The sequence below is a fragment of the Telopea speciosissima genome, chromosome 9, assembly GCF_018873765.1.
Source record: "Telopea speciosissima isolate NSW1024214 ecotype Mountain lineage chromosome 9, Tspe_v1, whole genome shotgun sequence".
Classification (NCBI taxonomy): domain Eukaryota; kingdom Viridiplantae; phylum Streptophyta; class Magnoliopsida; order Proteales; family Proteaceae; genus Telopea; species Telopea speciosissima.
Genome location: NC_057924.1, coordinates 38,408,542 through 38,422,740, shown reverse-complemented (window position 1 = coordinate 38,422,740; position 14,199 = coordinate 38,408,542). Strand labels below are relative to the sequence as shown.

The following is a 14,199-nucleotide window of genomic DNA, read 5'->3' as shown; positions in this document are numbered from 1 at the left end:
CGGCCTGCAGGCTGCTGTCCGTGGGCTGTAGCTTGCGGGTAGCAGTCCTGCGGGCTGCGGCCTTAGGCTGCTAGCCATGGGCCTTGGGCCTGTGGGCTGCGCAGGGAGTGCTTGCGGCCTGCGCATGTGGGCTACATGCACTCCCCTTGTTTTCCCTCTAGGTTTAATAAAAAATATAAAAAAAAAAAAGTTATTTTTTCAAAACAGAATTTTATTTTGTTTTATTTTTGGAGGATGATGATGGGTGAAGGGATCCCTCCCTCCACCCACTTACTATTAAAATGAGATTTTAATTTTTTAAGGACTTGGATACATGTTATCACATGTGATGTGGTGGTTCAATAATTGAAGAAATCCATGGTTTGTTCTTTACTTGCTTTAATGATGCCCATGCATGTGATTATGTTATAATGTGATTATGGGAATGGCATTCTAATAAAATGGATGGATTATTGATGTATGTGATACATGGGGTTATGGGTGGATGTGATGCTTCTCTCTCTTTCTCTCTCTCCCCCAATCTTTTTATAAACAAATGTACTCCACCCCATGGGCAGCCTAAATGGTGGGTTGGTTTCTCCATACGGGATTTCTTTATTATGGAATGGAAAATGTATAGAATATTTTTTCTAGGTTTTCATTATAATTTTAGAAGAGCTAGGACTCCCGGGCATGTTGATGGTGATCCACATGTGGCGCTCAAAGACCTACTTTGAAGACGTGATCGGGCGAGAGAGATGATCAAGGCGTGGCATCCATGGCATGATTGATGCACCTAAATTATTATTATTAGTTTTATTTTTATTGGAAGGATTCTTTAATTGCTTCTAATAAAAATGCCGCTATCCCATAATCACTTTTAATTAATGTTGATTAATTATGTAGTTTTTAATTTCATTCAAGTTATCTATATTTACCTCTATCAAGATATGTTAGGGTATGGATAGTGAGAGGGCACTGCGACAGTGGGCCATCTTTCATGATTCCATGATTCTAACTAATGCAATTGGTAAATACATGACTTGGGTGTATGTCAGCCGACAGGATATGGGCATGACACCCAGGTGGCCAAAAATATTGGAAGCCCATGAGGCAGACAGCTTAGTCCACACTACCACGGTGTGCATAATGACTCCTGACAGGGTAAGTTGTGCATGCAAGGGTTGTAGGTATCCAATTCATATTTTGGATCATGAGGGAGACCTAAATCATGAATGACCATTGATGTGTGTATGCTCAATTTTTATCAAAGGTTGTTAATTTGCATATGTTTTACTTGTACGTGTGTAGATCATTATACAATGGCTGCCGTTAATTCCAACCTGTTAACACTCATTAGCGAATGCAAACTTAATGGTACAAACTATGTCGATTGGTACCAGAGCATTAAATTGCTCCTGACTGCTGAAGGACTATACACAGTTCTAGATGAACAAGTTCCTCCTCAACCCGACCCAAATGATTTTGAGGCAAATGAAGAGATGCAGGATTTCCTCATGAGAGAAAAGTCAATTCTGGACTCGGTCAAGGATATACGCACTGCTGGGGGTAAAATGGATAAGCTTGCTGAATTGTTCAACAGGCAGTTGACAGACGCCCATTCTGATGTGGTGAGTCAAATCCACAACACCAAGATGTCCCAAGGGATTCCAGTGATGGATCATATAATGAAAATAATCAATCTGTTTGAAAAACTAGAATCCATAGGGACTGATTTCAGCCTGTGATACAAGACTGATGTGATCTTAGCGTCACTCACTTCTGCCTATGCACCCTTTAAGATGTCCTATAAGATGTCCGATAAGGAGATGGAGCTCACCGAGCTTGCTAACTCATTGGTAGAGGCGGAAGCTTTCTTGAAAAAAGACAAGGCTGAGGTCAATGCAACTGATGTGAAGCCTTCTTCAAGTAGGAAGAAGAAGAAAAAGGGAAGTAAGGGTAAGACCCTAAAACCCAAGGGTGGGAAGTCTGGCAATAAAGGCAAAGGCAAGTGCTTCTATTGCAAGAAGGAGGGTCACTGGAAAAGAAACTGTCGTGCTTACCTAGCAACTTTGAAAGATAAGAAGCCGAATGAAACAGAGGCTACTAAAGAAGGTACATGTGATGTTCACGTTCTTTACGAGTCTAATTTGTCTTTTGAATCGACCAATTCTTGGTTGGTGGATAGTGGTTCCACTATTCATATTTGCAATAATTTGCAGGTGTTCAAGGAGACAAGGAACCTGGAAAGAAATGAGGTGCGTTTTTGGATGGGCACTGGAGCTAAGAACATTTGCAATAATTTGTATGGGTTCAAGGAGACAAGGAACCTGGAAAGAAATGAGGTGCGTCTTCGGATGGGCACTGGAGCTGAGAACATTTATAATAATTTGCAGGGGTTCAAGGAGACAAGGAACCTGGAAAGAAATGAGGTGCATCTTCGGATCAGCACTGGAGCTGAGACCATGACATTAGCTGTGGGAACTTTTATTTTGAATTTTAGTTCTGCTTGTTTAGTATTAAAGGATTGTTACTATGTACCCTCTTTTAGGAGGAATATTATTTTAGTTTCAAAACTTGTTTTGGATGGGTATAATTTTTCCTTTAATTCTAAATTAATTATTCATTTTAATAATTCTTTTGTGGCATCTGGATATATGCAAAGTGGTTTGTACTTCCTAGATTGTTCTATTAGAACGAATGTGGTTTCTAATGTTGATTTGAAACGGAAAGCAGCTCTAGTGAACTCAGCATATCTATGGCATCTAAGATTAGGTCACATTAATATGGACCGAATCAGTAGATTGGTGAGGGATGGACCCTTAGAGAGTCTAAGGGTGGAACCATTCCCCACCTATGAGTCATGCATTCAGGGTAACATGACCAAGAAACCCTTTAGCAATAAAGGTACTAGAGCCATAGATCTGTTAGAGTTGATACACACTGACGTGTGTGGACCCATAAACATACAAGCAAGGTATGGGTTTGAGTACTTTATAACATTCACCGATGATTACTCTAGATATGGTTACATATACTTGATGCGTAGAAAATTGGAGGCATTTGATAAATTCAAAGAATTCCAAGCCGAGGTCAAAAGACAGCTCGATAAATGCATCAAGTCCTTACGATCAGATCATGGAGGGGAGAATCTATCAGATGAATTTAAAGAATATCTCATTTCACAAGGGATAGTTAGTCAACTAACTAATCCAGGCACATCACAACAAAATGGTGTATCCGAACGACGTAATCGGACCCTATTGGATATGGTCCGGACGATGCTCACTTATAGTGAGCTACCTCTCTCTTTCTGGAGGTACGCTTTAGAAATGGCAATTTATATCTTGAATAGGGTTTCATCCAAGTCTGTAGCTAAGACACCCTTTGAGCTATGGAAAGGGCACAAGCCCAGTGTTCAACACCTTAGGGTATGGGATTGTATAGCACATGTGCGAAAGCAACAGACAGACAAGTTGAAATCCAGGACTTCAAGATGCTATTTCTTAGGCTACCCCAAAGGCACGATAGGATATTATTTCTATGGCTAGGTTGACCAAAAGGTCATTGTAAGTAAACACATCACATTTCTGGAGGAAGAAATGATGACCCAGAGGTTCAAACCAGTAGTCATTAAAGAGATATCAGATAGCTCAGAAACTTCACTTCTAGAAGGGAGACCAATTGACATACTCGCGAAAATACTAACACCTGAAGAACCTCGATGCAGTGGGAGGACTATTAGACCACCCATCAGGTTTACTCTTCTAACCGAAGAGAAACTGTGAAAGAGTTCCACATGGTATCGGTTGAATCGGATGATGATCTAATGACATACTCTGAGGCTCTTAAGGATGTTGATGCCACTAAGTGGCTGGAGGTAATGCGCTCTAAAATCGATTCTATGCATTCCAACAAGGTCTGGACTTTAGTCGATCCACCACTTGGCATTAAGCCGATTGGATGTAAATGGATCTTCAAGAGGAAGAAGGGCGCAGATGGAAAGGTCGAAAGATTCAAAGCGAGACGGGTGGCAAAGGGCTATACCTAGAAAGAAGGTATAGACTCTAAGGAAACCTTTTCACCGGTGGCGATGATGAAGTCCATCAAGATTTTATTAGCAATCGTGCGCACACTTTGATTTTGAGATTTGGCAGATGGATGTATAGACTGTATTTCTGAATGGGTTTCTCTAAGAGGAAATCTACATACAACAGCCAGAGGGGTTCTCTTCCTTAGAGGAAGAAAGAAAAGTGTGCAAATTGCAGAGGTCCATTTATGGATAGAAGCAGGTTTTCAGAAGCTGGAACGTTAGGTTTGATCAATCAGTCAAATCGTTTGGTTTTGATCAAAACATTGATGAACCATGCGTTTACAAGAAGATCAGTGGGAGGGCAGTATATTTTCTTGTTTTATACGTGGATGACATATTGCTGATGGGTAACGATGTAGGATTCCTTTCATCAGTAAAACAATGGTTATCCACAACATTTTCGATGAAAGACCTTAGTGAAGCTAGCTATATCGTTGGGATCAAACTCGTAAGAGATCGCCAGAAAAGGATGTTAGGCTTGTCATAGGCTACCTATATAGACAAAGTTCTTGCCAGATTTAGCATAGAGAATTCCAAACGGGGAAGTGTTCCTTTTCGACATGGAGTCAGTCTTTCCAGATCTCAATGTCCTCAGTCTCAGACAAACATTGAAGAGATAAAGAGGATTTCCTATGCTTCTACAGTAGGGAGTCTTATGTATGCCATGTTGTGTACAAGGCCAGACATTTGCTATGTAGTAGGTATGGTAAGTCGTTACCAATCTAACCCTGGACGGGAGCATTGGAGTGCTATCAAGAATATCCTTAAGTACTTGAGAAGGACTACGAAATATTTCTTGATTTTTGGATCTGATCAGTTGTCAGTTTTGGGATACACAAACTCAGATTTCCAAACTGACAAGGATGGCAAAAAATCCACATCCGGGATGGTATATCTAATGGGTGGAGGTGTCATTGTGTGGAGGAGTGCGAAACAAAAATCTACAGCCGATTCCACTATCGAAGTAGAATACCTTGCAGCTTGCGATGCAGCAAAAGAAGGTGTTTAGCTGAGGAAATTCCTATCAGATTTGGAGGTTATCCCTAAACTTGTCAAGGGCCCCATTCCCCTGTTATGTGACAACAGAGGGGCCATTGCACAAGCTAAGTAGCCTATGGCTCATCAGAGGAACAAGCACCTGCAACGGAAGTATCACCTCATCAGAGAGATTATCCAGCTAGGAGACGTGAGTATCTCCAAAGTAGACACAACTGAAAATGTGTCTGATGCCATGACAAAGGGTTTATCTCCTGGAGTGTTTGAGAAACACATGGAGGGCATGGGTTTAAAAGGTATGGGGAATTGGCTTTGATTTACAAGTGGGAGATTGTTGGATATATGTGTCTATCAAACCCGATTTGGTCTGGTTCAATCCGGTTTACCTTTGTGTTGAACTTTTATACATCTTAGTTTAATATTATCACATGGGATATAAATTTTTTAAGCATTATGTGTCCATAAGTTTTGCTTAAAATGGTAATCACGACTAGGGTTTGGGTTGGGCACCTTTATCATATGGTCGTCGCATTGGGTATACCTAGACATGTGATGTCAGGGTACGAATGCGAGTACTCACATGTTGATGTGTGTATTGGCGAAGAATCTATTTTATCGATTCCCTCATGTATTACTGCCAGATGTAGGAAAGGATAGACATGTGTCACCGGCACCCTTTGCCTGAGAGAACCCTGTCACTGTAAAGTGTGATCGCATTCTTTGGTTCATCAATGACTGAGACTTAAGTGAGTCAAAGCCGGTGTTCTGGGAATGCGTGAACACTTTATGAGTGGAGGAGTTACCCAACATGGTTACCACTGCCCGATTGGGAAACACCAAGATTGAGATTGTCTGTGTATGGTCGGATCAGAATCTGGATCCAGTGCCGTTTTGGAAATGATTTTGCAAAAATCTATTTTATATCAAATAATAGAATATATATGATTATTTGAACAAAGTGTTTTATCGAGTTTTACGGGACCCGATTAGATGCACAGACGCTCTTATATGAACATGTACTATGGATTGGGGGTTGGCAGTACATGTGTACATGCGCTGATGGTGTTGATTAGTGAGGGGGTTATATATGATAATTTGTTATCATATAGGGAGTTATTTAGAATTTACTAATTTAATTGATTCTTTATTTAATTAATGGATATGGTGCTAATTGTAATTATCCATAAATATAAAATAAAGTAACTAATTAATACTTTCCCTATTAGATTCTGCTTTTTCACCAATTAGAAGCACTTTGAGTTTAAATAGAACTGCCAAACAAAGAGAGAGAGAGAGAGAGAGAGATAAACTCTCACTGGGATTAATTCTAATCCCTTCACGGTTTTTAGAAAACCCTAGCTCTATATATAGGGGACCAAAAACGCAGAGGGGGCAGTGCTCCACATTTTTGCCTGGCCCCCTCTTCTGCGTTTTGGTCTCTCACTCCCTCTTTGAGATCTCTTCTTCTTCTTCTTGTTTCTCTCATCTGTGTTTGAGAGTTAGGATTTTGAGAAAACCCAGATCTGTGTTTGAAGAATTTGAGAGCATCTGGGATTGGCTTGAAGAACCTTGGTAACACCATTTTGGAGGTTCAAATCTGTTTACTTGGAGCGTTCATTGGAGGAAGAACCATTTTCTATTGGAGGAGCAACACTTGAGGTTCACCAGGTTAGCAATTATTCATTAATTCCTCTTGATATTAATTAATGATTATTCATGGGATACGAAAGAAACCCAAATCGATTTATTTCCACTACGTATTCGAGCATAGGATGGATCCCTCTTGCCATGTGATGGATTAGAGATGAATTTCTCTATCCCTACTGGGTTCCATAATTACATGGGACATATGAGAAAGGGAAAACCCTAACAGAGATGAACTAGGGTTCCCATGGGCACCCATGGGAAACCCTAAAATTAAAATAGGGCGCCCATGGGACCCCATGGGCTAAACCTGGAGTTCCCTAAATTAGGGTTCTCAAAGTATATTGTTTATTGGTTTACCAAAGTGAACCACCCTGATCCCATGTACCGTAGTTTGGCCTACAAATATGTGATCTAAATATATCCCCAATCATTCTCTCTTGCAGTGCCCTTGTAAGTTCCTTAGTTCCCCATCAACCTAGACAACATTAGTAAGTTCTGCCCTTTATCGATGGTGGAAGTCAAACCTCAACAGATCAATGGTCCAGATCTGTTTGTGATGCCTTCCAAACATATATAGTTCATTTTAAATGTATATTTGCTTTTCAATTATGTTTAAATATGATCATTGTATTGTTCACTAAGATTACTTTAACTAGCACAGAATGTTAGCGTACAGGTTGGTGCTATACAAGGACAAGGACAAGGAAGAGAAGATACAAGTCTTGTTGTTAAGGAAGGAAACATGAAGGCTAGCCTAACTGGCATTAATGTTGGACTTTCTGGACTACTTGTAGACAGCCAACACAAACTTGTTGAAAAAGCTACTGATGAGTTGAAGAGTGGTCGAGAAATGCAATTTGGAACTCTCTTTGTTTCTGAAGCAACCCAATTTGAAAATGTACAAATATTTGATTCGATTTGCTCTCATCATGGTGATATCTTCAAAAGTTGCTCCATTAAAAGGAAGGATACACGAAGCCTTTTGATAGTTCAAATGTGTAAGATAGTTCAACAGATTTGATCTACCAATTATGAAAATATTTCTAAAGCCATGATCACTGAATGGGACGAGGCTTGCTCTGATCACAAATCCATGAAAATTGAGAATGACAGGCTAATTAGCTCGGTCAAGGAACTCAAAAATTGTTTGAAGGAGAAAATGAAAGCCAAAATGGAGATCTTGAAATTGGAAAATAGAGTAAAAGAGAAGATTAAAAATGAGATTAGACGTGGAAAGTGGGAAAATTGATGATTCCATTTACAGCCGTTATGGTGATATCTTTAAAGAATGCATTATTTCAAGGAAGGATACACGTCGTCTTAAGGTAGATCAAATGTGTGAAGTAGTTCAACAGATTCAAGCTACCAATCATGAAAACATTTTTGAAGCCATGATCACTGAATGGTACGAGGTTTGCTCAGATCACAATTCCATGAAAATTAAGAATGAATGGCTACTGAGCTCGGTCAAGAAACTCGAAATTTGTTTAAAGGAAAAAATGACAGCCGAAATAGAGATCTTGAATTTGAAAAACAGTGTAAAGGAGAACATTAAAAATGAAATAAGAAAGATAGACTTGATGATGAAACCATTATCTTCTAAGAGGAGAAAGCTCGATAACGAAGATGGCTATGTAAGTACAAAGAAACACATTATGATTAGGAAGTCAGGAAATTTTTCATGTCTTATTCATTGAGTGCTAACTGTTAAATGAAATTAACAAAAAAATATAATAAAAATAAAGTTTTTAGTGTTAAGTTAAACATATGGTTCTTTTTAGGTCCTTCATAGCTTTGCAAAAAGTGTTTTTGAGGAAAATATTAAAAGAAAATTTTGATTACCTATTTGTGTTCCATGAACAGCTTGAAGCCCAACACACTCACCTAAATAGCATTAGTGTCCAGATATAAATGCTAGCCTATCTCCTTCCGTAAAGAGTACTTTTTTCTTTATATATTGGGATTAGAACTGTATTAAATTATTAAAAATAATTGTAAATTATATAAGAGTTAGAAGCTTAAACTAAGTTCTAAACATTTTTTTTGACTATTTTGGAAACCTCAAATGAATTTATCCCCCCCCCCCAACCAAAGAAAAACAATTGAGTGCCAAATGTTGGGTTTCTTCAGTCATTTTACTTTATTGCTATTGGCAAGGAAGGAGTATTTCATTAATTGTATTAAAAAAAATACCATTTTATGCAATCCAAATGAAGTACAAATGTTGTATTATAGATACATGTATAAATAAATATATGGATATGAATCATATATGGACCAAAAGTTCCATCAAAGTTTCAGTAAAAAAAATTACTGAAACAGTAAAGTTTCATTTTTCGAGTAAAATATTGGAATGAAATTTATTACTTTGGTTTTAGTGATAAGGATTTGTAGGTCAAGTTTTAGAGTTTAACTTGATATTAGCATGGAGAACCTCATGAGTTGAGTTGGGCATTTTCATAAATCTGAAAACTTAATGAGGAGTTGATATTTAGATATTTCTTTCTTTAGTAGACATTTTTCCTAAGTTCATAGTAGCTCATGGGTCAAAAACTTGGCAAGAAGTGGAAAATCTTGTAGCACATGGTACATTGAGAGTGATTGACGTGGCAAGCAGTGCAAGCAAACAAATCATCAACACGAGGAAAATGATGGGTAAGAAAAGAATACAATGTAACAAAGTCTTTGGGAGAAGGTTTTTTTATTTTATTTTATTTTATTTTATTTTTTTTGTGGAATCCTTGCCTTGTATAATTGGTAACTTCACCGTCAGATACATTTTTCTTGCATTATAATAGAACTTCTTTGTTTTTTCAATGATTATTCCTTTTGGTTACTTTTAAGGACATCAATATATGATCGAGGTCAACATGGATTTGTCATATAATAAAAGAGAAATAAATAATTGAGTTTTGTATCCATTATCTGAGCTTGCAGAAGTCATCCATTGTTACTTTTGATGTCATCCATATATCATCAATTATGCTTTTAATACATATATAGTTTTGGCATTATATACAAGGTAACATTTGATTAATTAAAAGTTTTTTCTAACTGTTTGATATAATTGTCCGTCATAGAAAAGCTGTTGTAAAGTTAGGATCATTTCATGCAACTCAAAAGGAACTGTGTACCTTGGAAGATCCAAATTGGATTGGGAGTTCAGTAAGTTCACTACACTACAATAATCCATGCAAGAGTGCTCCTAGCTATCATATATACTGACAACCTAATAATTTTTTGGATGTCATGTAGGTTGTTAATGTCTTCGGGCAATTGCTAATCCTCAAACAAATAAAATCATATGGAGTTGTATTGCGCCACTACTTTCCCACATATTTTTCAGTAATTTTTTTTTTTGTATATATAATACTAAAACAAGTGATTAAAGTTAGTAGTATGTACTAAATTTCACAGTGGTTTTGGTAGCAAAAGATTGCTAAAGGAGGGACAATAAAAGATATAGAACCTTACTATTCAAGGGAGAAGCTAGGCTACAACTTGAATGATTGCAAATTGGTAACTATTTCAAAAGTACTTTGCCCAAATTTTGAATCTTCTATGGTTAAGTTTTTACCCATTTACGTGTCTTGTGCTATAGCTTGGCATTGAGTGCATCTTAGAGATCTTTTGTTAAATATCTTGTAATTAATGACTAGTGTAATATACTTTGACTAACTATAGTAATTTGTGTGCAGCTTTTCATCCCCATATGTTTGGATGACCACTGGTTTTTATACATGATAAATTTAAAGGATAAAATAATACATATTTTGGATTCCAAACGAAGAGAAAAAACGTATTATCAGAATTTGACACACAAAATAGTGGTTTGTTTATTGCCTATTGTTAATTCATTAATTTAATTTTCTGGATGGCTTATTATGTGAATGATTTGTATAAGGATACATGTGAGAGTATATTAACCTCGATCAAAATGGAGGAGGGAGTTCCAATTTCTAAAAGGAATCCAGATCTGCCTTCACTTCCATTACAAACAAACGGGTATGTTTTCCAATTTTGGATTTAACTAAAATATTCTCTTATTGTTTCATTATACATCGACAACCTTGACACATTTTTTCATAGCCATGATTGCGGCGTCTTCATGTTGAAGTTTATGGAATGTTGGGATGAGGTACTGACTAAAAATTTCTCACAGGTATGGATATGATTGCGGCATCTTCATTTTCGTAGTTTTATATTAATTTAATTTGATTAACTTATTATCTTTTATTTTTTATTTGTTTTTTTAAAATGTAGGATCACACTGAATTCTTCTGAAAGAAGATCCGACAGGACTTGATGCTATTCTCAAGAAAAAAAAACTTAAAAATGGAACTTCAACAAAGTATGCCATTTTGGTTTTTACCAATAGATATTATCAGGATGCTTTAAAATCAATAGGCAATGGTATCATTAAATTTTTTTTTTAATATATATTGTCTTTTGATATTTATTAATTTTACCTAGGTATTAACTGAAGGCGTGAGTACTGAGTACTCCAAAAACACTTGCAACTCAGTAAATAATGCATTGGAAATCAATACTCATTTCCCAAAACAAAATTGTATTGAAGCCAATCTCACGTTCTAAACTTCGCAATCATCTATTTTGAACTGGGTTGCAATAAAAAATGCTTGATTTGACCAATCTTTATTCAAATGTTCTGATTTTAGTGATCTAAGTTTGACCTAGCTTGACTCCCCAAATTTTATGAATTTTGTATGAAAATGGTGGTTTCAACTAAAAAATTGATGGGACTACCACTATTTGAAATAATTTTCCTTTAATGAAGAAAAACTAAATTTATTTTTTTTTAAAAAAAATTGTTATTTAACGTAAAAAATAAAATAAAATTACAGTTTCTTGAGAAGTCATCTTCTAGATGCCTCGATATATCAATCAACAAAGCAAATTTTGATCAATTATGATAGAAAATTTAATACATTGCCAAAGTAGTTGCCTTTGTTGATTAAAATCTGATGCTTGGATCGGCATTTTATCGAGGGTTAATGTAGGGACATTTTGGTAAACTTTGCAAGTTTTGTATTTTGGTTCCAATAACTATGAAATTGGTACCCTCGGACTGGGTGAATAATATATGGTGTATCAATTTAAAAAAAAAAACTAAAACTAAAACTAAAAGTCTAAAACCATTCTAACTCCAACTACCAATCCCGATTCCCAAACAACTAAAAGAAAAAAATCCCCAAACCCTCGACAATCTCTCACAGTCGGGAAAACCAAATCCCCTTCTTCTCCACAGCCATTTGCGGTGATTTCATACTGGCAAGTCGGCGACTGGCAGTGATTGCAACGACCTACAAACTCAAAATGTTGGAATACCCTCTGTGGCAGTCGGTTCCTCTTGTTTATATCTGTTGCGTCAGGAAATCTCTGATAGGTCCTTCGGGTGTCGCAACCTACAAAAGGACATCAAGGACAATGGAGAACTGGTGTGGTTCCGGCCTAGGACTCTCCGATGCCTAAGTTAGATCTCTCTTAGCAACAGATGAATTACTGGAATTCAGGATGAATTATGGGTTAGAATACCTGAATATTTGTAGTTGAGTATGGCGGTGCGGAGAGTCTCTGTTGGTGATGAGTATTCTTCATGGAAGAGTCTATCACGTAGTAAGGTGTCTCTTTATGAGACATAGAGTCCTGGTAGGGAAGAGGTTCCCTAATAGATAGATATGTGTGTTCTTCACGTGTTGGATAACAATCCTTGATGTATGAGTCCGGATAGGATCACATCTCTTTGGGATAACGTCCTTCTAATGATAAGATGACATAGACCTTGGCGGTGACGTCATGGTTGGACCTTGTTGGCTTGCATGGAAGACTTAGTCTTTGGATGACTTCTTGGGTCTATTCCTCTTGGATTTTCTGAATGGGTTCTATCGTGGTCCGGCTTGGGCCAACCTCTCCTTTGGGTCGGGACATGTGGCATCTCGGGACTGGCCTATGTATTTTTGGTTTATCACTTGCTCCCCACTCTCTTGGAATGGAGTGCTCAAGAGAATAGTGTCCTTGTCGTCTTCAAGTTTGTGAGGGGCATGTTATAATTAAAGCTTCTTGGAGGGAGATTTGTGATGAGCATTTCGTGACTGTTGGATGAACTTTGCTTCTTGGGGTAGATGACTTTTTCTCTTATTAGTGAGTGGGAGAGGTGAGGGGTTCAAATCCCCCCCCCCCCACTGCACTTTTATCCTCTTTTTCTTTCTTGTTGCCCACTTTTTTTATTTCTTCTTTTGTTCACTTTCTCTTCATTCTTCACTTCTCCACTTTTCACTTTTTCCTCATTCTCTCTCTTCCTTGGAGCTCTACCCATCTTCACCCCTTTTTACTAAGTCCACTTTTCTTGCCCCCCAAGTGTTTGTGTTTTCTCCTCTTTGAGAGATTTTACTTTTTCTTCCTCTTTTTTGGTCTCTCCCATCTCCTTTTTCCTTTTTGGTCTCTCCCATCCCTTTTTTGGTCACCCCCATCTTTTTTAATTTTTGATCTCTCCCATCCCTTTTTTGGTCTCTCCCATCTCTTTTTTGTTTTTTAGTCTCTCCCATCTCCTTTTTCCTTTTTGGTCTCTCCCATTCCTTTTTTGGTCTCTCCCATCTCTTTTTTGTTTTTTGGTCTCTCCCATCTATCTGCAATTTGCCTAGCATGTTGGTGGACCCAAAAGAGAGGAGAGAGATGAGTGATTACAACAATAACCTCTCTTCATGTTGGACTTCTGTGTCATCTTCTTTCAAGTTCTTGCTAGTTGTTGCAACTTTGATTCTAGTATTTGGGTTTCTTTTAATTTTGGATCTAAAGACCTCTCGAGTTTCATTATCTTACAATCCTTGGGTTGGAGAGCTGGTTCTTCTTCTTTCTCTTCTCCCGCTGCTAAGACCACCACCACCACCAATTCATCTCTTGAGGTTGAAGAAGAAACTGAAAGGCACCTGCATTTTCATCCAAGGGTGGTTGAAGCTCTTTCTCCTTCTCCTACCTTCGATCTTTCTTTTTCTCCTTCCCCAGCCCCACAACCCGTATGATCTCTCTCTCTCTCTCTTTTGCATATTTATCTGAAAAAGACTCTAACTACATGAACTATGTAATCTCCTTTTGTCTCCCTGTTTTGGGGAATAATGTATCATATTCTACAATTTATTATTGTTTTCTTTTAAATTTTGTAGATGGGTAGGATTTCTTTTTTTTCTTTTTGGCCAAAAGACTAAAATGTGATGGGTTTGATTCCATTTTATTAAAAAAAGGATTCTGTTCTGAACATTCTTTGGCTTATTTTCATTTTTAAAATAATTAGAGAAATTCTACACGTTGGTCCACATTTGTGTGAGCTCTCCACGTACAGATTCTCTTTCTCTCTCTGCTACTTTACTTTAGTTCCTTTCTGGGTTTAATCTTCTTCCAAATAATTGTGCATTTGAAGTCATTTTTGCAGGATGAAGACATAAAAGCTTTAAGGAACGAGTCCAATT

At 37.4% G+C, this 14,199-nt stretch overlaps 2 long non-coding RNA genes across 2 annotated transcripts; both read left to right on the top strand.

Annotated features, from left to right (window-relative positions):
- The first annotated feature begins 350 nt into the window (after window positions 1-350).
- Window positions 351-13,692, top strand: LOC122639560. Its single transcript, XR_006329532.1, has 3 exons — window positions 351-360; window positions 747-748; window positions 13,414-13,692. It is a non-coding gene; the product is annotated as an uncharacterized LOC122639560 (long non-coding RNA).
- Window positions 9,813-10,213, top strand: LOC122639562. The gene is made up of 3 exons (XR_006329534.1): window positions 9,813-9,880; window positions 9,971-10,060; window positions 10,145-10,213. It is a non-coding gene; the product is annotated as an uncharacterized LOC122639562 (long non-coding RNA).
- Window positions 13,693-14,199: the final 507 nt, after the last annotated feature.